This window comes from Macrotis lagotis, chromosome 4, assembly GCF_037893015.1.
Source record: "Macrotis lagotis isolate mMagLag1 chromosome 4, bilby.v1.9.chrom.fasta, whole genome shotgun sequence".
Classification (NCBI taxonomy): Eukaryota; Metazoa; Chordata; class Mammalia; order Peramelemorphia; family Peramelidae; genus Macrotis; species Macrotis lagotis.
The window spans coordinates 190,113,439-190,132,010 of NC_133661.1; the positions used below are offsets into that span (position 1 = coordinate 190,113,439).

General features: G+C 34.7%; 1 pseudogene; it reads right to left on the reverse strand.

Annotated features, from left to right (window-relative positions):
• Nucleotides 1–9,172: 9,172 nt before the first annotated feature.
• Nucleotides 9,173–10,080, reverse strand: LOC141522833 (olfactory receptor 4F3/4F16/4F29-like; annotated as a pseudogene).
• Nucleotides 10,081–18,572: the final 8,492 nt, after the last annotated feature.

Consider the following 18,572-nt stretch of genomic DNA (forward strand, 5'->3'; position numbering starts at 1 on the left):
TCTTATAGAAAAAAATCACAAAATTAGCATACCGGATAAAAACAATGATGTAACTTTGTTATGGGCAGGAATTAACCCAGCAGGATGTGACCCAGGTCAAGAATTCAGAAACAGGGCTTATCGAATAGTGAGACCAAGAATGACACAGGTGTGTTATCAGATCAAAGTTCCATTGAAGCTTTCAGCTCAAGGGTCAATAGAGCTCAAGTTATTTTGGCCAATAACTGGCTTCTTGACCCCAAACTCGCTTGAGCAGCCTCTACAAACATGAGTTCAAATATGGCCTCAGATACTTAATAATTACCTAGTTGTGTGATCTTGGGCAAGTCACTTAACCCCATTGCCTTAAATAAATAAAAAAAGAAAAGAAAATCTTGTACATTCAACTCTTCAAGTCATATAATATTGAAAATTTCAATAGAAAATTCCCGAAGAGGAAAAAAGCCAACCAATGCAGATTGTCACCTTGTCCTTGACTTATAGTCTTAGAAAATTTCAAACTTCCCTGAGATGTTATGTGATTTGTGTAAGGGACAGAGTATGTATAAGAATGTTTCAGAGTTGGAATTTGAAACCTGATGTCTGGTGGCCGTACTGGAGCTCTCCTCTGTCCCAGAAAATGTTTCTGCCACTTTTCACAGCACACCAAACCAATAACTGGATTCATTCTTTGGCTTCCTGTCAACTTTTCCAAGAACAATGGAGCAGTTGTGATGGACTTCTGAAGTGCATCATTTTTCAGAATGAGCACCCCAGTCTTTTAAAGCTTTGGAAGACTACTCTCAAGTCTACTTCTAATACTTGATAATCTGCTTCCAGATAGAAGTTTCTAGGTTTAAGCAAAAGAAAAAAATGGCCAGAAATCCAGGGTCAGGTTCAAATATCTGCTCTAAGTGACATGTAGGAGAAGTTTACCTTGGGGTAGGGTAATGAATAGGTACTCTTCCAACAACCCTCAGCAAAAGTCATAGCATTACAAGAGAATGCCTGGTGGTTGAATGAAGGAAATGGTAAAGAATCATTTCTTTTTTTTCTAAAGGTTCAAAGTAACTAGTTCTTTCTGTTCAGTAACAAATGACCAGAATACTTCATCATCTCCAAGATCCTAAGTACTGACTCAGATATCTAGACATCTGGTCATCTAGAAATAGAACAATGTTGTGCATGATCTGTTACAAAGTCTATAAGGGATAGGTATAGTACTCTGTGATTTCTTTAGCAGAGGCAACTCCTTCTATCAAAAGAAGTCCACGCCTTCTCTTTATTCTTAGTTTATATGGATACTGAGAGATTAAGTGACCATTCCAAAATCACAGCTAACTTTTTTTCCGAGTTAAGTATTAAACAAAGGTCTGTTTAGTTTTGAGGACAAAACTCTATCCACTATAAAAAGTAAATATAGGGGCAGCTAGGTGGCACAGAGGATAGAGCACCAGCCTTGGAGTCAGGAGGACCTGAGTTCAAATCCAACCTGAGACACTTGATAATTACCTAGCTGTGTGACCTTGGGCAAGTCACTTAACCCCATTGCTTTGCAAAATAAAAGTAAATATAGAAAAATCACAAAATAAATAAGAGGTAGTTCAAGGAGGGAGGGCTTTAGTAGTGTGTGGATGAAATTGAGAAAGGCTGAATGCAATAGATGATGTTTCAGATAAGAATTGAAGGTGGGGCAGGGGGATAGAGCACTAGTCCTAGAGTCAGGAGATCCTGAGTTCAAATTCAAGCCTCAGATATTTAATACTTACTTAGCTGTGTGACCTTGGGCAAGTTAAGACCTTTGCCTTGAAAAAATAAAATTAAAATTAAAAAAAAGAATTTAAGATGTAAAAATTTATAAGTTTGAGCTAGGGTATGAATCCAGATATGAGAAATGGACTCTTTAAATTATGAGAAACATTAAGCATGCCAGTCTGATGGCAATATATATTACATAAAATGTTAATAATATATAATAATGTTTGAAAAGGAGTGTATTCTAGGTGGTGAAGAACTTCAAAAGTCAGAGCCAAGAATCTCTCTGAGCCTTTCCCAATTTCCCTCTGAAACAACTTTAAACAGACTTTGAAATTATAGAGTACACAAAAAAGAAATACATTTTCAGCTCAAGATATCTTGGAGAAACTTCAGGAAATATCTATCTCACTTAGGTAAAAGGAGGGGAATAGGGAAGCCAGTCGGAGGAGACTCAGTCAAAGAGCAGATCTAGGACATAGCTCAGAGGGGTTGGTGGTAGCGCAGATCCACAGTGAAGACTCCAGTCCTAGCACAGAAGGCATACTGCCAGTCCCAGAACACCAGGGCAACAGGCAGAACTGGGTCTACCTTAGCACAGAGAAAAAGCTGCCAGCACCTGAGGTCCCAGTGTGGAAAGTCAATAACCAGACCTCAAGACTTAGAACAAAAACTTGGGATTGTACCCCCTGTACCCCAGGAGCAGAGCTCAAATTTTATAAACAAATAAACAAACTAACCAAAAAAAGGAGCCAATAACCATAAAAAAGCTACTTTGGTGACAGGGAACATCAAAATATCAACCCTGAAAAGGAAAGCAGTGACAAAAAAACATACAGAAGAAGTCCAAAGGAATTTATGATTTGTGAAAAATCTTTTGGAAGTTTTCAAAAAGTATTTTGAAATATTAAATAAAAGAGGGAGAAGGAAAAAAGGGAAAAGAAATGAGAGTGATGCATGACAATTATGAAAAATTTGAAGAGGAAGCACAATAATTGACTGAAGAAACCAACTCCTTTCTAAATAGAATTGACCAAATAGGAAAAAACCAACTTCTTTCAAAGCAGAACTGGCCAAATGAAAAAAGAAATTTTTACTATTTTTCTAGTTTAAAAATAGAATTGACTGAATGGAAAAGGAGATACAAAAGCTAACTAAAGGTAATAAATCTTTAAATATTAAAATTAAGCAAGTGGAAACTTATGACTCTTTGAGGCATCAAGAATCCATCGAAATATAAAAAACAAAACGAAAAGGTTGAAAAAACTATAAGAAAATATAAAATACATCTTAGGGAAAAATATCTACCTGGAAAATAAATCCAGGAGAGAGAATTTATGAATTATTAGTCTCTCTGAAAATCTTGTTAAAAATAGTCTGAACAATATCATTGCAGAAAATTATCAAGGAAAATTGCCCTACTACCCCAGAACAAGAGGGTAAAATAGTCTTTGAAAGAATTCATAGATTTCATCTTCAAAGAAATACCAAAATAAAAACTCCAAGGAATATTGAAGCCAAATTTCAGTATTATCATAATAAAATGAGAAATTACTACAAGCAGTCAAAAAAGAAACAATTCAAATACCAAGAAGCCAGAGTCATGATTATGCAGGACATAGCAGCTTCAACATTAGAGAATATGATATTTCAGGGGACAAAGGATCTTGTATTACTACCAAGAATCAATTACTCTGCAAAATTCAGCTTTCAGAGGAAAAGTGTGACTAATATGGAAATATGTATAATACAATTTTACATTTATAACATATATAAAATTTCTTCCTAACCTGGTTTTGGATCAAAGAAAACTTTACAAAACCCAATGTTGAAAATTATTTTTCAAATATTGTAAAAATTTTAAAAAGAACTTCAAAAGTCAAATTCCTCTTTCCTGACCTGCACTTCAAAAGCACCAACAAAACTGGCCAATCAGGAGTATTGTACTGCTGAATGGATATGCTTACATCCTGAAGGAGTAGTATATATCATCACTGAAGTGATGGAACTGCACAGTTGAATCTTTATTCACTTTGAAGAACATCCCTTATTTGACTGAGTGTCCCTAGAGGAACTGTTTTATGACCCCACTGTGTGACATCTTGGCACTTCAACTGAAGAAGAAAAGAAGGTTCTTTGAAATGGGGGGAAGAACGTATCAGTCATCTTCTGGAAAATTCATGACTCTGTGACTTAGCTGCCAGTCCCTGACTTCACAATGTCTGGACACTGATGTCTTGCCCTGCTATATCAAGATCTAGTCTCCTTATTTCTGAGAGAAATAATAGAGACTCTTCTGCCTGTGGGTAAGAATGGGAGTCTCTGTGCTGCACTCTTTTTGTTCTGGACCCGTATGCTGCAATGAGAAGTGTAAATACCCAAATGTTCTGAGCAGCCTCCTTGACTCCATGGTCATCAAGCCATTTTTTTACCAGGAAGTACATAAAAATGCAGACCTTGAGTCTAAAGCATGTTAGGAATTGTTCCTGAGAAAGAAAGGACTGATTCTTTAGAAGCCCTGTCAGTCAGGATATGTTTCATATCAATTGTGGAATGTAAATATGAAAGAGCACTATTAAACTATAAAAAAATGATTCAGGGAAAAGTTTCAAAGAAAACTGGAAAGACTCCTATGAACTACTATAGAGTTATATGAAAAGAACTAGACGAGGGGCAGCAGGGTTGCACAGTGGATAGAGCACTGGCCCTGGAGTCAGGAGGACCTGAGCTCAAATTCAGCCTCAGACACTTAGTAAGTATCTAGCTGAGTGACTTTGGGCAAGTCACTTAGCCCCATTGCCTTGCAAAAATAAAACAAAACAAAAGAACTAGAAGAACAGTTTATACAATCAGTATAATTACAACTCTTTGAAAGACTTAGGAACTTTATTCAACCCAATGAACCACCACAATTACAGAGGATTCATGATAATCCAACCCCTGATGGAGAATTGATAATATGAGTGCAGAATGAGAAAAATAGAGATGAATAAATATGTATATAAACATACACAAACATATATGTGCAAACAAATACAAATGTATGTGTAAATGTATCTATAAATATATGTAATACACTTGTATGTAATATTAAATGTGCTACATTTAAGGCAAATATATAAACACATATTTACATGTGTGCAATATAGGTTTTATTTATTTTACTAGACTTTACAAGCTTTTGACTTTGTTTTAGTTTTCTTTAGAAGGGAGAGATAGAAGTTGGCCTTTGTGAAAATAAAAATGAAATTTAATTTCTAAAGGCAAATGAGGGGCAGCTAGGTGGCACAGAAGCTAGAGCACTGGCCCTGAAGTCAGGAGGACCTGAGTTCAAATCCAGCCTCAGACACTTGTGGCAAGTCACTGAAGTCCACCACCTTGCAAAAAAAAGTCCACTTATGACCTTGGGCAAGTCACTGAAGTTTGCCACCTTGCAAAAAAAAGAAAGAAAAATGAAAGCATTATTCCTAGAGTCAATATATTGCTTTTTAGAATTTATTGAGTAGGGAACTGATATGGTCAGACATGCACATAGTGAAAATCACTATAGCCTAATGATAGCATAGATTTTCCATTCATTACAACAGTTTTCTTTTTTGTTTTCTAGATTTTCTTCAAAATGATGCCTATGATGATTCTCTAATATTTGAAATCACTCTAATTGAAGTTGCAGTAGGGTGGTATAAGGAAGACTGTTGTCTATGAATTAAATAAGTACCTGATATCAGCATGTTTTCTAATTTTACTTAGAGAAAGTTCTAAGTTCTAAAGTTCTAAGTTCTAAGTTCTAAAAATTATAGCATGTCAATACTGGAAAAGAAAAATGCTTGCTTATAAAATCTACTTAAAATAGAAGAATATCAAAGAGAAATATGCATTATATTTTAGAAGACAATATAAGATTGAATTATTGCTTTCAGAAAAAAATATTCAGGTCATCATAGGTTGCAAATTGATTCTATTGAATTTCTGTATTTCAGTGTCAGAAATATAATGGCATGCATCAATCACCTTTGTCTTCAAATGATTTGCATTGCTCCTTTCAGTAACAAGTACAAGATAACTAAAATTGTTTTGACTGATACCTTTCCTTTTGTTTTAAGTAATAACAAAATTATCCAGGAAAAAAAGAATGAAGATCAAACAACATACAAGGATAACAAAGCAATGTTTGTGGTTTCTGCTTGTGCTGGTTCTACTGATACTAATAATACTGATGCCGGTGGTACTGGTAGTACTAAGGCCAGTGCAATGATGCTAATGGTGCTGATGATGCTGATGCTACTGGTGGTGGTGATACTGGTGTTGGTGGTGTTAGTACTGGGAAGTTAATAAATGACTAACTTAAATTATGGAAAAAACTTAGCTGAAAATAATAAATACTTCATGTTCATTTAAAATTAATTTAATTTAAAATTTACATTTATAATTCATTTAATATTCACACAAATAATCAGATATCAAATAACCACAAAAGTCAAAAAGCCAGGGTTTTTTTTGCACTTCACTTGTGTGAGAAAGACAAGACTCAAGAATAAAAGCCTGAAGATAGAATGTTAATGTAAAAAGCAAATTTCAGGATCTTCCTTAGACCAGTACATATTTAGTCAGTAACAATGAGGCAATTAAATATATTAATGACCACCAATTTTTGCAACTAAATCTGATGTTATGATGGTTTATTAGGAGTAAACCTGTCTTCTGCAGGCTAAAAGAAAGGTATGGGCAACAGGACAACACTTTGATATAAATCTTTAGCCATGAAAGTCATCATCCTCCCTCCCTTTTGACTATCTAGTATTTGGGTTAGTAGTATCATCCATACAGGTAAAAAATTTGTATAATACCATGGTCCAGTGGGATCAGAGAAATTTCTATATAATAGCAGTGTTTTTAACAATATTTTAACAGTGCATATTGAGAAATGTTTAAAGTGGGTGATGAAGTCACATTAGTGAAAATATTAATCATAATGGTTTTAATTCAATAAATTATTTCAAAAAATTCAGCAATATATTAACAAGTATTATCTAATAATATATCATATACCAGACATTATTCTAGGCTATGGGTTACAAAGACAAAAATAGAATGGCCTCAAGGAGCTTACATTGTATCAACAGAAAGAAAATATATCATATGCTATAATATCGTATCATATGTATACTCTACTTGCTTTATATATTAAATCCATGAAATTATGTGCTGGTTATACATAGTAAAGGAAAGTAGACGAGGTAATTAACTTCAAAAAGATTAATTATGGGACACTTCTGTTCTTTGATTAAAGACTGAGGACTAAGAGAGATAACTGATAAATAGCAGTTAAAAGGAAGCTGGGAATAAAGGTTCCTCTGAGAAATACTTATCTTTAAATAAGAAGTTAAACAAAAGATCCTTATTAAGTTAAAGGAAAACCTGAGATTAAGTTTCAAAGGACACCAAGACTTTACCTATATTTCTTGTCCCCACAATAGCCCTCAAAGCTTAATTCTGGTGTCTAATTAGTTCCCTCCTCCACTCCACCTTACCCATCACTCCCAATCTTGAAAATACTTTGACTTTACTTCTTTATTTACTCTATATGTAAACAATGTGTACTTATTTATCTGTGTACCAGTTGTGTCTCCCTCCCCCCAATAGAATAAACTCCTTGAGGAAGGGGACTATTTGTGTGGTTGGAGAGTTGGGTTTGTTGAATTTTGATTTTCTGTTTTTTTGGCTATAGCCCCTGAAATCAAGCATAGTACCATAAACAACTTGGTGCTTAATAAATGCTTGTTGAATTGAATTATATTTGATCAATCAATAAACATTTATGAAGGGTCTACTATATGCCAGACACTGTGCTAGACAATGAAAATGCAAATACAAAAGTGAGATAATCTATTAGAGAGACTGGATTGTATTAAATCAAATCCAGTTGAAATAAACAATTGAATTTCTGTCAGAAAAAAAGGAGAGAAGATTCACTTATAAATCTGTATTAAAAATGCAAGATATAATTCTGAAGTAATCTTTGCTATAAATGAAATAAGAAGATATTGTATTGCATGAGAGGAAAACATAAGTCATAATAGGATAAAACTTTTACTGAAAAGGGAAGTACTACTAAGTGTGTGTATAGGTATATGCTAACACATAATAAGAATATGATAGAGGTATGCAATAGACCAATAAAAGTGTTTTCCATTTACAAAACTTTAGCCTACTTTTTTAACATTTTTCTTGAGGTTTTTTTTTGGAGGAGAATCTATGGGTTTTTTTTCACATTACTATTACAGAAATACTTTGCAAGGCTCTAAATTTGGGAGGGAGAAATTCTGGAATATAAAGTTTTAAAAACAAACATTTAAAGAAGGAAAATAAAATACTGAATAAATATTTTTTAGTTTTTCCACATTATCCTATTTTATTTCCACAATAATCCTATGAGGTAAATAGTGCAGATATTATTATCCCCATTTTCCTGAGGACACTAAGGTCTAGTATCAAACAGCTAATAAAGTCAAAACTCAAACCTAATTTCAAAATTCTTTATACTATATCATTTAGCCTCCAAATTTACAAAACAAAAATGCAGTAAAATATTTTAAAATGAGGAAACCATAATATTAGATTGATAGTAATTTTGCGCACTTCACTCTGCATTATTTTATATGTCTCTGAAAACATACATTTCATCATTTCTTGAAAGACCGTTTCTGTTTCATTCTCCATGTTTTTTAAAGTACAAATAGCACCTCATCAATCATATCCTTAAGTTTTTTTTTCAGGAGTATGAGATATAGTACATCTAGGCCTGATGATCTGAATCACTTGAGGGTTCTTTTACCATCCTCACTTGTCTTCACTTCAGATCCCTAATAATTATGGTTGTTCTGTTTCCCAGATCAAAGATCATTTCCCTTGGTAGAAGCAAAATAAGGATTAAGTAGCTCTGGCTTTTTTTTAAAATATCCCATTCCATTTTTGAAATGTTCTTACTCAGCATAATTTATTTAAAGTCTTTTGTGATATTCAGAGCATTCACTCTCAATCACAACATCTTCTAGACTTAAGCACTCAAAGTCATTCTCTTTTTTTTTTAGGTTTTTTGTTTTTTTTTTTGTTTTTTTTTTTTGCAAGGCAATGGGGTTAAGTGGCTTGCCCAAGGCCACACAGCTAGGTAATTATTAAGTGTCTGAGGTCGGATTTGAACTTAGGTACTCCTGAGATGGTGCTCTATCCACTGCGCCACCTAGCTGCCCCCAATCTTAGAGTCATTCTTATAGGACCATGTCTTTATTCATCTTTAGTTATACACCCTTGGTTTCAGCTTCTATAAGGTATAAAAGTGTTTTCAAAATATAACTCTTATCTTCTCCTCTAAATAAACTCCTCCTCTAGACTTTAATAATTCTTCTAACAGAAAACTCTCATATCTTCATGAAATCGCTTATGGAATTTTCCTGAAACCCACAAACTGGGTACACACTCTCTTCATTGCCATCTTCATTTCTTTGTTTCTTAAGGCATAAATGATTGGATTCAGAAAGGGAGTAAGAACTATATCAAAGACAGCTAGGAAGTTATCAGCACGTGATGTAGTATGTGGTCTTGTATAAACAAAGATCAATGGACCAAAAAATAAAGCCACAACAGTGATGTGAACTGACAAAGTGGAGAGGGCTTTAGAGACACCACGTTTCTGAACTGTAACCAAGATGAAAATGTAGGAGATGATCAAGATTAAAAACACACACAGGGACATGAAGCCACTATTAGCAGTGACTATGAATTGTAATCTATATGTGTCTGTACAAGCAAGCTTGATAAACCGAGGAAAGTCACAATAAAAACTATTCATTAGGACCACAAAAAGGCAAGTGAACTACAAAAGCCAGTTGGGCCACTGAATGGATGAGGCCAATGATCCAGGCAGCAGCCAGAATCAAAATGCACGTTCTTGGGCACATAATATTTAGGTAATGGAGAGGTTTACATATGGCTACATATCTGTCAAAGGCCATGGCTATTAGTAATACCATCTCAACGCCACCAACCAGATGAATAAAAAACATCTCAGTTATGGAACCATAGAATGAGATAACTTTGCACTTTCGAAATAGATCATTCATCATCTTAGGGGAAATCACAGAAGACATACCCAGATCAATTAAGGAGAGATTGGCCAGAAAGAAATACATGGGAGAGTGCAAGTGAGGGTCAGAGGTCACTGTGAGCACAATAAGGGAGTTTCCCAGCATGCTTACTAAGTAGAACACAGAGGAGAACACAAAGAGAAAAAGCTAAATATCCCAAGAATACAAATTCAGACACCACGGAATAATTTTCTTTGTCCATTGACTCAGCAGAATTATCTCTCATGTTACCTGTAAAAAAGAAAAAGACAACAGATTCCAAATTACTAAAGATCTATTGAAACATTTTTAAATTCATAAAAGAAAATACCACCAAGGAGGACAGTTTCAAAAATAACATGCAGACTCTATATGTGTGTTTGTATGTGTGTATATGATACATATACACATATACATATATGGATATTAATGAGTGTAATGAAATGGATGATTCAATGTCATATCAAGTCTTTCTGCTATGTTGGTTTATGTAAAGGTCCTTTTTGATGTTTTAAATTCAGAATAAAAAATAAAATTTAAAATAAGACAAATTACTGGGAATAATGTTGAAGTATATTTCTAAAACTTCTTTTTTAATTTCTCTAAAAATATGAAGAACTATTATGACTCCAGTTTACATTCTTTCCTGACTTTTTCTTTTAGGAAAGTAGTAAGAGTGAGGATTAGAGTATTCCTTGGAAATGAAGTAATGGTGATAACCATACTTAACTCTTGTGAATATAAATGATTCCTTCTCCATCCCCTGAAATGACTGATGCCATAATTTACCTGGGGATATTTAAAGGTAGATATAGATAGATGGACAGACAGACAGAAGGATGGATGATAGATATAAAGATATAAAGAGAAAGAGATATATGGATAGAGATTTATAAAATTTGAGTCTGCCTCTCTCTCTTTGTCTCCTTCTATCTGTCTTTCTGTCTGTCTCTGTCTGTCTGTCTCTCTCTCTCTCTCTCTCTCTCTCTCTCTCTCTAAATCTCCTTGGCCAAGTCACCTGATTTCTCTAAGTCTTAGTTTTCTCCAATATAGACTGAAAATAGTATTCTTTACCCTACCTATCTCACAGAACTATAGTGATAAATTCATGCTAGAATAGCTGCTTGATATCTGGGCAAGGCTTTGCAAAAATATTCGAATTAGCAGGGGTGGCTAGGTGATGCAGTGAATAGAGCACTGGCCCTGGAGTCAGGAGTACCTGGGTTCACATCCAGGATCCAATATTTAATAATTACCTAGCTGTGTGGCCTTGGGTAAGCCACTTAACCCCACTGCCTTGCAAAAAAAATGAATTAGCAATAGTAAAAGTAGTAATGGTAGTAATAGTGGTAGTAGAAGTTAGTAGTAGTTTTAGTAGTAGTAGTAGTAGTAGTAGTAGTAGCAGTAGTAGTAGTAGTAGTAGGAGCAATATATTTATAATATTTTCATACCATCAGGTGGCACAATGGTAGAGTATTGGACTTGGAATCAGGAAGACCTTAATTCAAGTCATTCCTCAATTGTATGATCTTGGTCAAGTCAACTTCTCTCAGCCTTAGTTGTCTCATCTGTAAAATGTAAAAATAATAAGAGTAGCTACTTCACAGAGTTGATAAACAAATTAAATAAAGTATGGAAAGTACTTTGCAAACTTAAAGTGCTATATAAACAGCTGATAAACCATCACCATCACAATGCATCTAAAAAAGACAGGAGCAAATACTTGATTGCATTCAGTACTTGAAACCTGTGACTATGCCTGTGGTTGTCAAGCCAGAGGACGAAGTGGAATTGAACAGTGTTGTGAGCAACCTTCACCAGTGATTACAGATTTAGAGTGTCATAAACTATATGTAATTCTGAAGCTGAATCAGCCTCAAATGCCAGAAGATCTACAGGAAAATACGCCCATCATGTAAATTTCTAACTGGCCTCCTAAGTCTAAACCCCACTCAACTGAAAGTCTCTTAGAAAAGCCCAAGAGAAGAAATGCTTGTCATTCTATCTTCTTTCCTGACTTTTCCACATAGCACAGTCACTCATGTTGAGTTAGTCAGACCTCACAAAAATACACCAGAATGGAAGCCAGGATAAATTATTCTAAATAAAAATCCTCCCCTACTGGAAAGGAGTGAGTCATCTGATGATAATCATATCTGTTGCATAACCTGAACTAAGCTACTTCATGCCAATGCTTATTCTAAATAACCCCATACCAAGTCTTTTTTCCCTTTTCAACCTATTAATACTGGCATTCTATTATTTTGCTCCCATTTCTTGCTGTTTAGAATTGCTGATTTCACCTATAAGAAGTTTCTTCTCTGCTCCATATTCTTACCTGGGCTTTTCTTGCTGTTCCATAATTGTATTTGCACAACACCAATTTTTTATCTCATTCTCCACAGAAACACTTTTAAACCTTAGCTCCACCCCCCCACTACACTCTAGTCCCATCCCAACTCCTAAGCCCTACACCTATAACATAGAGCTTTACCTCCTTCTACATTAAGAAGGTTGATGCCATTGTGAAGAACCCTAAACTCACCTGTTACATGTCTCAAAATATTTTGGTTACTTCACTGTCTTCCTTCCTATTTGTCTCAGAGAATGCAGCATTCCTAATCCTCCCCAAAATTAATCCTTCTAATTACACCTTTGATCCTATTATCCTATCATCCTCCAGACTCCTCAAGGACCCTGCTCCAAACAATAATCTCCTCTCTCAAACATTTTAAATCTCTCTTTTTTCTGGTTCTTCATTTGCCTATAAATATTTTCTACTTTCCTCAATTCTGAAAAGGTTTTCTCTTGTTACTTTTCTCCCTATCCACCTACTATCATATTTTTCTCCTTTCTTTTAATGACAAACTTCTTGAAAAAAAGTTGTGTACACTCAATCTGTCCCTTTTCCCACTATGCAATGAGTCTTCAGCACCTTGCAATCTGGCCTAAAGTTCTTTATTTCTAAAATCACACTCTCAAAATTCACTAGTGACTGCCAAATCCAAGGCATTTTCTCTTTGCATTCTCCTTGTCATCACTAGAACGTTTAACACTCTTCACCTCCCACTCCTTATGAATATTACTCTAACTTCCAAGACATTTAACTAACGCAGTTCTTCTCCTACCTTATAAATTGTTCCTTTTCAATTTCCTTCCTTGGTTCCATTTTCTTTTCTGAACCTTCAAAAAAGAGTTCCCCTGATTCTGATCCCATTCTTTTCTCTCCTAATTCTACCTATTTTCACTTAGTTATTTCATTCATTTACATAACTTCCTCTATCATATATCTATAGATAAATCCCAAATGTTGGGGGTTTTTATGCCAAGTTTCAGACTCATAGCTGGAAATTCATAAAGTACTTCTCCAAATAGCTGTCTACCACAAGCAGTTCAAATTCAACCAATAACAAAAAGAACTAATTATCTCTGACTCCACATCCATTTTATTGATACAGTTTTACTGAGTCATGAGTTCAAAACCATGGTGATAATTTGATTTTTCTCTCTCCCTCACCCTGACCCAATTACAAGAAACAAAATTTTTATCCTATTAATTCTAAAATGTCTTAAATCTATTCCTTGTTCTCAATCCTCATGGCCACTGCCTTAGTGGAGGCTTTCACAACCATCAATACAGATATTTGCAACAGTGCCCTAACTTATATTCCTAATGAACATATCTAATTATAACAATCCTCTGATAAAACCCTTCAACAGTTCTCTAGTAAACAAATCCTGGTCAAGTTCAATATCCTTAGTTTGGCTATTAATCAAAATTATTCACAGTTTGGAGTCACTTGCCATTGTCAACTTTATTCTCACTCTATTTTCTTCCAGATGCAAAACTTTATTATCAAATTAGACTTCTCCTTTTCTGTGCATGTGTGGTACTATCCTACCTCCACATATGGCCCATACTGACCCCTGCTCCTTGAATGCCACACCCAATAGTTATCTACTTAAATGATGGTTTCTTCATGATACATTCCCAATAATAAAATGGGAAAGACTTCTTAGAAAGCAGGAATGGAAGAATTGACCCTGGAAATGAATTATCTCCAAATCTTTCCCTCGAACAACAAAAAGAATAAAAGGAGAATGGGGAGATGGGGAGAGAGAATCTGTGGTGATGATCAGGAAGCTCTCAGTAGGGCATTTCAACTTTTTATCAAAATAAGAAACAAGATCACCTATTGAGAGTGAGGGAAGATGGGTAAAATAAAAAAACTACTATGTGGTAAATAGGTAAGATTATTGTTAAGTGATTTCAAATGCAAAGGACCCTCCATAACTCAACTTGCAGTTTTCCTGTCAAAGATATTGGAGAGATTCACCATTTCCTTCTACAGCAAAAAAAAATGTCAAGTGACTTGCCCAGTATCACACAACTAGTAAGTTTCTGAGTCCATATTTGAAGTTGGGTTCTCCTCACTCCACTGCTACATCTAGCTGCCCATAATAGGTAAGATTAGCAAGAGAAAAAAGACTTACTTCATAACAATCAGGGTTCAGTAGAATTTGAATAGATAAATTTTCAATGAAATTGATTGTTGAGAGTTTGTAGTTTTTATCTGGTTTGAACCTCCTTTTAATGGTTATTAAACCTTATTCAGTTACTATAATAAAGACACTAGTCTATATAAATGATGAAGAAAAATTAATTCAGATAATCCCAGAACTTACTTCTAGTGAGGCAATAGAATATGTATATAGATAAGTGAGAGAAGACAATTTGAAGATGGAGGGAGCATTGGCAGCTTCTAGGTTCAGAAAGACTTCATGCAGGTGATAGTACTTGAGTTAAATCTTGAAAAAAGCTAAAGATTATAAGAGGCAGAAGCACAAGAAAGGAGGTTGATGATGGAGTGTTGGGTTTCAGGAACTGATATTGAGCCTAGGACAGAAATATATGATTTGAAGTAATGGAAATATAGACTGGGTAAAATATAAAAGTCTTAAAAATTTCAGATATAGGAGTTTGAATTTGATGCTAGAGGCAAGAGGGAGACACAAGGTTTTGAGTAACATAGATTCTTGCCTTAAATTATAAGGAATGAACTGACAACATAAGGTAGTATGTGATAAGTAAACCCCAAAATATTAGCAGCTAGAGACATTCAGACTAACTCTCATTTTATAGATTAAGAAACTGGGGAGATTTCACAAAGTCTAAGTAATAAATCTGGAATCTGAACCTTAGTAACTTGATTTCAAGGCTAATATGCTTTCCACTATACTGCATTGTTTCAGTAGAAATTAGGAGGATGGAAAGACTACTGTGGAGTCAATGAGAGGGAAAGGAATAGAGAGAATATTATCTGGCATAATGGAAAGAGTAAAAGCACCTATTTTCCAATTCTGAGTCTCCAACTTACTGGATGTGAAAGCATGAGAAATCTATTTAACCTTTCTGAGGTTTCATTTCCTTATCTATAAAATAACGTAGGTGTGCTAAATTATTTTAAGGTATTAGGTAGGTAGTAGTATAAATTATATTATCCCCAGAATTATTATCATTTATCAATTATAGCAACCCCAGAAATGGAAACAGACTGGTCAAATGCAAGATGTGAACAGGGTTCCATGATTCAGACAGTCATATTACCTATCTTGACTTAGTGTTTGCTAGGTGAAACTGAAAGTTAATATAGATTTTTTAAAGAAATTTAAGAGGTTTGGCAATTAAATAAAAGAAAAAGAATCACAAGTCAAACATACATGGGAATTGAGAATATTTTTTAAATGAGAAAAAAATTGGAGGCAGATTAATCAGAGGACAAGAAAAAAAATAAAGATGCAAGAGGAGGGCTCCAAATCTATTCTTCTGAAACAAAAGAGAAGAAAAGAAGAATAAGAGAAGATAATAAGAAAGGTGATGAAGTATGGTAGCAGGTGAAGGGAAGATTAGGGAGTTCTTATTTGGCAGATAGTATCAACTTTTTCAGTAAAATAGGAAACAAAGTTACCAACTAAGAGGAGACTGTGGGGAAAGATTTGGAATCATTACTATAGTCAAGCAGATAAGATAGAAAGGAAAAAAAGTCTTGCTATACAACAAGGGCATAGGTGATCAATGAATCCCACCAGGTGGTATTTGTAACTTTCTCTAGAAATATTAGGCATCATGAATAGACATGAAAGAAGAAAGTTAATGGAACATTTCCAGTGCTTGAGACTATCATAGCAAAGCAGAGAAAGTCTAGGAAGTAGTAGAATCTAGAATTGAAGAGAAGTTGACAATGGAAATGGTTAACCATGAAGTGTAGACAGTATAAGGAACTAAGAAAAACTGAACAAAGGAATGTTTCCACTATACTACATGTGTAGTATAGTGGAGAAGGGAAGATATTTTCATCAAGAAACAGAAGTTCAATAAGTAGAATGGAGTGGGGATAAAATAGATTCTTCTTTTACTCTTGAATTTTGATTGTTCCCATGGGATCTTCGACACTTCTACCAGATGCAATTACATTCATTTTCCAGGTATACGTGTCCATCTTGTATTCTGTAATCCTCCAAACTGACTCTCTTTTCCTGTATTCAGCAATTTCTTCCATCCTCCTTTTTTGATCCTATCTAGGATGAGGCAGCTCTCTAATGCCCTTTGCAGTGATTAATTCTGCCTTATCCTCTGGTCATGCTTGAAATATGAAGATGTGACCTGTCTTCTTCCTGCTGGAAAACTTATACCTATGTCTGTCACCTACCTCTTCTTTCACCAGACCTGACATTGCAGCATAAGAAATCTGAGAATATCTCAAATCTTAGCCTACTCCTGCTTATAGTGAACAGAAGCACTAAGGGAATCATAAAATGTTACCAATAGATGGAAAGATAGCTCATTAGCAAACCTATAAGGTAGCAGACAAACAATGCTGCAGAAACTATGGCTGCCAGTGTGAGATCATTTGGCCAGAAGAATTGTCTCCTAGGATTCTATTACTTTTTCCCATTACAACTAAAGAGAGATGCAGTTAATGAAAAACTATTAGGAAGAGCTATGAATGCCCCTTTTTGGCTCTCTTCTGGACCAACTTTCATTGTTTCATGAAGTGTCAAATGAAGAATATACATGGAATTTTTTTAAATTATTTTTTAGGGTTTTTTGCAAGGCAAATGGGGTTAAGTGGCTTACCCAAGGCTATGCAGCTAGGTAATTATTAAGTGTCTAAGGCTGGATTTGAACTCAGGTATTCCTGACTTCAGGGCCTGTGCTCTATCGACTGTGCCACCTAGCTGCCCCTTAAAAAATTATTTCACACTCATAAATTAAAATATTTCCTTTAATTTATCAAGCTGCTTCATACATCAGTGAATCTAGGCAATTAAAAACAGCAAGTAAATAGAAATTTCATATAAAAATTACCCTACAATATAAGTTCTACAGTTTGATGTATTCTATTCTATGAAGGATCCATACTTTTACCATCATGGAGAACTCAAGACTTACTAGATAAATCCTTGATAGCTTTGTCCAGTACTCAAATTAATAAAGTGACTTGCTCAGGGTCACACAATTAAGATTTTTGGTTCATCATCTTCCTGACACTGAACTCTTATACTATCCTCCATACAACATTATCTCTACATATTTGATTTCATAAAAATTCAGGAAAAAAGAAAATGCACCCCAACTAGAAAGTTCAAGACAAATAGTTGCTATATAATATATATATACATATATATATATGTATATATATATATATATAACTTCTTTTCTTCCTTAAAGTATGTATAATGAATGAATTGAATGAAGCTAGTCCTACAAAAATGAAATTCTCCTTGGACATTTGAAAATTTCCAGAGAAGTCCAGTTCATCTAACAAGCAGCTACTAAACATGAAGAAAAAATAACAAAACCAAAGAGAAAAACCAAAAGACTGTTCCATCTCATGAAGCACTGGATAAGGAGTTAGTCTTGAAGCCATGGTCTCTTCCAGCATACAGATTCAAGAAAAATGGGACAAGATCAACCATGTCTGACTGATCCGAGTCGACTTTAAGACCTAAAGCCAGAATAACCTTGAATTTGTCAACTCCAAGATTTGAAGGCTAAAGGCATAGATCTGTGGGAGAAAAACAATGTAAGCATGACCAAAAGAGAGAAGTATGCTAGGAGACAGAAGGAAGCTTCAAGTTACCTCTCTGAGCAAGACATGTATTCAACCTCTGAGTCTAGTTTCCAGTTTCAGGGCAGGACTGTTGTCCCAGGCAGGTCTATAAAATAAAGCAGAGCCTTATTTCAATAGATAGACTGATAGACAGACAGATAGATAGGTAAATGATATATACGTGATACATACTTACCTAAACATGTCAGTATGTGTGTGTATAACATGGTGGCCCATGGACATTGATTGACCTGCTGCTACCCAAGCATGATTTGGGATTGATAACAAGAATGAGTATTCCCTGTAGAACTGCGTGAAGGGGAAGGTTGGCTAGATCTTTAGAGAAAAAAAAGACCTTTTTTCCTGTTGTGAACAAGGACACATGTGGTCCCAGACATTCTTAAAGAAGAGATACATAAAAAGAGAATAAACTTAGGGCATGGAGGGAAAATCCAGTTCCTCATAATGTAACTGATTTCCAAATTCTATTATCTCTCCACAGATCTTACCCTAAAGAGAGTCTGGAACCCTGCTTCAAAGTTATAAATATGAATTTTTCTTTTCTCAAAAGGTCTTGTGTTAGGCTCAAACTTCATACAGT